Source organism: Lactuca sativa, chromosome 6, assembly GCF_002870075.4.
Source record: "Lactuca sativa cultivar Salinas chromosome 6, Lsat_Salinas_v11, whole genome shotgun sequence".
Classification (NCBI taxonomy): Eukaryota; Viridiplantae; Streptophyta; class Magnoliopsida; order Asterales; family Asteraceae; genus Lactuca; species Lactuca sativa.
The window spans coordinates 190,059,273-190,066,128 of record NC_056628.2 but is presented as its reverse complement, the minus strand read 5'-3'; positions in this window follow the sequence as shown (position 1 = coordinate 190,066,128).

Sequence of the window (6,856 nt, the reverse complement as noted above, 5' to 3'; positions counted from 1 at the left end):
CAAATAGAAGAGAAGGAGAAGAAGAAGAATATGAATCTTCAATGTATTGATATGAATGAAGATCCGGATACAAGAGATTCACACACACTAACACATACTCTTCTCTCTAGACCGTGCACTCTCTTCTGTTCATCAATCCCTACTCCTCACCCCTAACACCTATATATATATATATATATATATATATACAAGGGGAACATGGGCCGGAGAACATGGGCCGTAAATGGGTTTACGGCCGTAAACCTGTTTACTGCTGTAAACTCAACCGTAAACACGTATACGGCCGTAAACACCAAGTTGTTTACGGTCCAAGACACAAAAATACATTTTCCTAGAAAAGCAAAGTATAAACCATATTTTTGACCCAACAATCTCCCCCTTGGTTTATAACTTTCTTTTCTAAATGACCCAACAAGCTCCCTCTAAAAAGTAGCTGCCTTTTCTTGTTAATCTTCTGTTGGAGATTGGCTTCAACGTTTATCTTCGATGACTTCACAGCTTCAAGATGAACTTGATGAATCTTCAATAAATGACTTCATCTTGAGCACTTGGGCTTTTCTTCAGAATTTGACATTGAACGCCCATTGGGTGAGGAGGCTTGACGTACTGATTCTTGAAAGATAGAGCTTTCAGCTTGAGAATCTTCAGAGAGAACATTAGAGAGAACAAATCTTCTGGATCACTTCAGTAGGTTTAAGATAGCAGCAGACTGATTGAGGAGGCTTCAATGCAATCTGTACATAATATTCAATTTCAGCTTCACCTTGCTTCTAGGGTTGAAAGATTGAATGTCGAAAGAATAATCTTCATTTCTTGCTCCTTCGAATGAGAATTCTTCGATAAATTCTTCGATACTGTCTCCATGAGTCTTATCTATACCTGAAATCACTTTTCAAGACAAAACAAAACTAAAAGAAAATTTAGCACACCATATTTTTGGGTTTTTTATACTTTCTGAAAATTAAAACAAAAACAAAAATATTTTTGGATTTTTTATTTTTCTGAACAAGAAATAAAACAGAAATAACACTATTTTTTTTTAATGTTGAATTTTCTGATTTTTTTTAATTTTAATTCTCCCCTAATATTTAAATTAGAAGAACACTATGAACAAACTTAACAACAACAAAAATAATAGCTAACTTTAAGAGTGATTTAGGATCAAAGTTTTTAGACGGCCTTTATCCATTTATCAGTACCTCTCCCTTCATGAATAGATCTGGTCAATCGCAGGTATTGTGGTCCACTTAAACATGAGAGATTGTGACAAAATTAGGACATACTATAAGTGACAAGTCAATGTGATCCTAAGTTCCTAGATAATATTCCTTAAGGACCATTCAGTTGATTACGACCAAAGATATTGTTGTCCACCTAAATTGAGCAACGAGATCTACATACAACCTAATGATTGTTCAATTTTAAATATACTAGAACGTGTTTCCCGCTTCCTGATATACCCCAATAATCAGGAACTTCCAAAGTACTCCTTACTTTAGGTGAGCAGACAGTTATTATGAGAGAAGTCAGATTTAGAATGCATATGCTATACACCCAAGTCGGATCTCTTCCAATCTCGCAGAGGGTGAAGCATATGACTAACTAAAGTTTTAGAGGGATTGAGAAGAAGAATGATGCATATACTGTGTACCAGGTCGGATTGTAATTCATGCAAAGGAGACAGTATATGGCTAACAGATCGAAAGAATTGCATAGATCAAAGATGCATAGAGATAGAGTTGCATATGTTACAATCTAGGTCAGATGTATTTCAATCACATAGTGGAGGCAACATATGACTAACAGACAGTTAGAAAGAAAATAATCTTCTACAGACCTAATTTATCAGAATTCCCCAGTCACCCCATCAATACCGGAATTAAGGACAAAGTCCATACATCGAGGAAGAGTTAAACCACGGTTCTAGATACATATAATTTTAGTGTGACCGGTGGATTATCATGTATATCTCCCTGCTCAACCTATCTGAGTGTCGTATTGTCAAGCAAAATGAATCTATCTAGGTCAAGATTTTTCAAGTCTCTAGATTCCTTAAGTTCATCTATGCCTAGTCAAGTCCATTTTAAATCTTTCGTGCCTACCAGCACATTGAACACAGAGCCTAGACAATTCAGATTCAGTCCCTTACACAGATTCAGATTGCCTGTTATCACACGATTATATCACTTCCCAAAACATATCCTGCAAGCAACTTTGAAGGAGTTTGGTCAACGGATATGTGGGGATTGCATGAAGCTTCATGCCCTGAGTCGTTCATGTCACCACCCGGGTGGCTTGATTAAGTTTATTGACGGGGCTGATGACATGAGCATGCATATTGTTGGCATTCCAAAGCCGCTACCCAATGAACCGGAAGCCGACCTCAATGATGAATTGGTGATGGATGCTCAACTACTTGATTGTGTTTTTAAGCTACCTATCACCACTGTCAAAAGCATCCCTCATAACTGTCGTATGGCTTTCTCTCAGGCTTTGAAAGCAGCCCTTTCCAAAGTGGTTTCTCATCCCGGATCCGTTTAAGCGTGGGATGCTCTGTTAATTCTTCCTAGGTGTACTCTTCAGGTGTTCAGGCCCAAGAATAGGCAAGAAAGTAGGTCTGGCAACAGGAAGTCCTTGCAACATCGTAATATCTTGAGCGCTTTAGCTACTTGGGGGACTGAAGACGGTATCGCCAAGCTAGTTAAAAACTTAGTTGACAATGCATGACTAGGGCAACAAGATAAAAAAGAAGATGACATTCAGGAGAAAAGAACACCAGGCAGCACCAATGTCAGACAATGTCTTCGTAAGGTTGCCGATGGACATTTTACAGTAGCAGTGAAAGTTTTATGTTCTTCGGGGGTTGCTCCATTTGGGGATGATACCACGAAGGCATTGGAGGATAAGCATCCATACAAGCCACCTCCTTCCATGCCCAACACCATATTTTCAGAACCTCCCCTGGTAGTGGATGTTGACAATGTCCTTGGGGGAATTAAATCCTTCCCTAAAGGTACCTTGTGTGGGAGGGATGGGTTGAGAGCTCAACACATTTTAGATGCCCTTTGTAGAGAAGGTTCAGCTATAGCCAAAGACCTCCTGCGTGCTATTACTTATGTAGTTAATCTATGGCTAGGGGGAAGATGCCCTTCGAGCTTGGTAGAATATGTTGCCTCTGCTCCTCTCACGCCGCTCTTAAAACCTGACAAGGGAATACGACCTATTGCAGTAGGTACTATATGGAGACGTTTGGTTTCCAAGTTGGCCATGAAAGTGATTGGTAAAGAAATGGCCAAATATCTCAATGATTTTCAGTTCGGAGTCGGGGTGTCGGGTGGCGCTGAGGCCATTTTACATAGCGCCAATAGGTTGTTGAGTGAGCGCCACGATGACAAATCTCTCTCCATGCTTACCGTGGACTTCTCTAATGCTTTTAACCTTGTTGACAAATCCGCATTACTTCTTGAGGTCAGATTGAGGTGTCCCTCTATTTCCTTGTGGGTATAATTCCTATATGGTCAAGCAGCAAGGTTATATCTAGGCAACACACATATCAGGTCTTCTACTAGGGTTCAACAAGGAGACCCCTTGGGACCACTTCTCTTTGCCATTGTGTTGCACCCGCTCTTGCATAAGATTAGAGACAATTGCAAGCTTCTTCTCCATGCATGGTACTTGGATGATGGCACACTTATCGGAGATTTGGATGAGGTGGCCAAAGCATTGGACATCATTATGGTGAATGGCCCAAAATTGGGCCTTCAGCTGAATATCAAGAAAACCGAGCTCTTTTGGCCCTCGTGTGATGGTAGGAAGTTACGGGAAGGGCTATTTCCGGCGGACATCGGGAGGCCGCCTTTGGGGGTGAAACTTCTTGGGGGAGCTGTTAGTAGAGATGCTAGTTTCATTCGCAGCCCAGCCATAAAGAGAGCCGAAAACGCTGTGAATTTGATGCGTCTTCTTCCATAAATTTCTGACCCCCAGAGTGAGCTCCTTCTTCTTCGGTCTTGTATGGGTATTGCTAAGCTTTTCTTTGGGTTGAGGACGTGCCAACCCGTTCACATGGAGGAGGCGGCAATATTCTTTGACAATGGATTGTGCGGGGCAATTGAGGACATTGTGGTTTGTAGGGGCCCCTTCTTTGGTGACATACAATGGTGAGTTGCTTCCTTACCCATTAGGTTTGGGGGTTTGGGTTTATACTTGGCAGTCGAGGCTACATCCTATGCTTTTGTTGCCTCAAGGGCCCAATCTTGGGTATTGCAAGACCACATCTTACGGGATAGCGGTATACATGGTATGGATTCTGATTATGATTGTGCCTTGGCATCCCTTCGCAACAAGCTTCTAGATTTTGACCTTAACAATTTTACTACTAAAGACACCGCCCCCCCCCCCCCCCCCTAAATCCTAGAATACACTCGCGAGGGCCTTTTTTTCGTAAAATTGTCCAAGATATGGAAGTGCATTTCGACATGACGGCTCGGCAGAAAGTGGTTTTCCAGTGCTTACTTGCACCACATGCTCAAGATTTTCTTCTGGCTATCCCTTTAGATGGGCTTGGCCAACACATGTCTCCCATGGAGTATCGTACTATTCTCAAATATCGACTCATGATTCGCATTTTCCCAGCTGACGAGATATGTCCTGTGTGTCGCAAGGCATGTTTGGACTCTTTTGGAGAGCATGCAGTTCACTGTAAAGAACTCCCGGGATTTAAATACATGCAAGATATGGTTAGGGATGTTTTGTTTGACATATTTAAGCGTGTTGGGGTTTCCGCTAAGAAAGAGGCACCTGTTAATTTCTTGACTGACTCAACAGAAGGAAGGTCAACCCTCAGACCGGCTAACATTTTGATTTTTGGATAGGTCGGAGGGAAACACGCATGTATGGATCTTACAAGGTTATCCCCTCTCATGGGCCTGAGGGCTAGGGGTTTCACAGTGGGGCATGCTGCTTTAAAAGCAGCCACAGGCAAAGTCACCAAACATGAGCGATTGTGCCTGGAAAATCAACACGTGTTCATACCATTTGCATTTGATACGTTTGGTTTCCTCGCACCGGATGCGGTAGAGCTTCTTAAAAGAGTACAACGAATCATGCATAGTAATGTTATATTCCCTAGATCTTCGGATACAGTCTTTAAAAGAATTAGCTTTACCATTCAAAAAGACTTAGCGACACAGCTTGTTGCCCGTTTGCCATCACACTCATTGTACGATGACAATTAAAAAGATGTCTAATAGATTATTATTTCATCAAAAAAATTAAAAAATTAAAGTTTTCTAATTTTTGTTTCGTTTTTATTTCTCCCCTAAATTTGTGCATATGAGAGAAACGAAAGTAAATGCGCAAATTTAAACTATCCTAAAACAAAAATTAGTCTTTAAAGTGAATTAGCTTAAGAAAAACTCAGGAATATAGAGAAGAAAATTCAAACCGTAAGTCACCGAGTGAATTTGCATCCAGAAGGTCTAAGAATAGCATGCGTAATCTCAGAACATATCCAAAAATTCTTCACATCGTTAAGCACTAACCCCATGAGTGGTCCCTTCCTTTCTTCCCTTCCCATAACAAACACATACTCTTAAATAATGTTCTTAGTGTTGTACAATTAAGAGATGCCTCCTATCATGTGCCAGGAACAGCCACTACCAACAAACCGAAGTCTGATGATATGCCTCCATAGCTGCTCCGACACAGAGTGGGATCAGTTGGTCTTTGGAACCCAGTCTATTTTGAAACTGGGTTGACCATTTTCATCCTTGCATGGAACTCTCTCCCACGACATATCCTGCTTATCACAAACAGAAGACGATGAAATATTAGAGTCATTAGAAGATTTGGGAGTTTTCACCTTTGGTACCCATCTATATTCGGGTTTAACCCATTTCTTTTTCGATACGATGGGTGCCTCGGCACTTGATTTGGAACTTGAAGCCGGTTGCCGAGATGACTTTGACCTAACCGGTCATGGCTTCACAGGAGCATCTCTTGAACTATACTTCTGGGCCAGCATTCCCTTCTTGTTCTTGGGAGTTGGATGCTTGGCCTTGGGAGTTGAATTCCTAGCCTTCATGGCATTCTAGTCGGCATTGTCTGAACGTGACCTTGAGGGATTTCTTTTGAAAAATCTCCCTCGTGGCGCATTCTGCTAGCCTTGTGCATAGTAGGGAACATATGCGCGATTAGGACAATTCTTGGCAATGTGTCCAGATGTTCAACAGTGAAAACAAGTCTTTTTCGTCACTGTGAAGTTATTTCTTCCTGCCCCTGGTGGCGTATCCTTGCCTTGTCTCTTATTGATTCCACATGCACACTTGCAACAAGCACTCTGTTGCGCTGGAATTGGAGGCCTGCATTTCTCAACGGCAGGTTTGTTAGGAGTAACAGAATTCAAAGCAACAGATTCTGAGTTCAAGGAGTCATTGGTTTATTCAGTAGTGTTCTCCTTGTTCTCATCTTCTACTACTTTACCTGTACATGAAGTAGAAACATTAGTATTTTCAACCTGAATACCTCCTGACACAAATCCAGCTGGTTTTCCATATTGAAGATGTGTCTCCTTGTCAATTTCTTCCTGTGTCATAGGGATGCATGTGTAGTTATGATTGAAAGGTGGGGGAACACAATCATACCCTAGACCTTTTTGCTGGTTATTTTTAAATTGCAGACAATGGTCTATCATGTTTGCAACTACTTCTCTTCACACATCAAATTTTCTAAAATCAAAATCTGCAGTTACAAATTTGCTTTTTAATGTGTCAAGCTCAGCAGTTAATTCAGCAAATTGTTTCTTAACATAGTCATAATTTTCACATTTATTGCTATAATCTTCTTCAAGCTTCCTAAA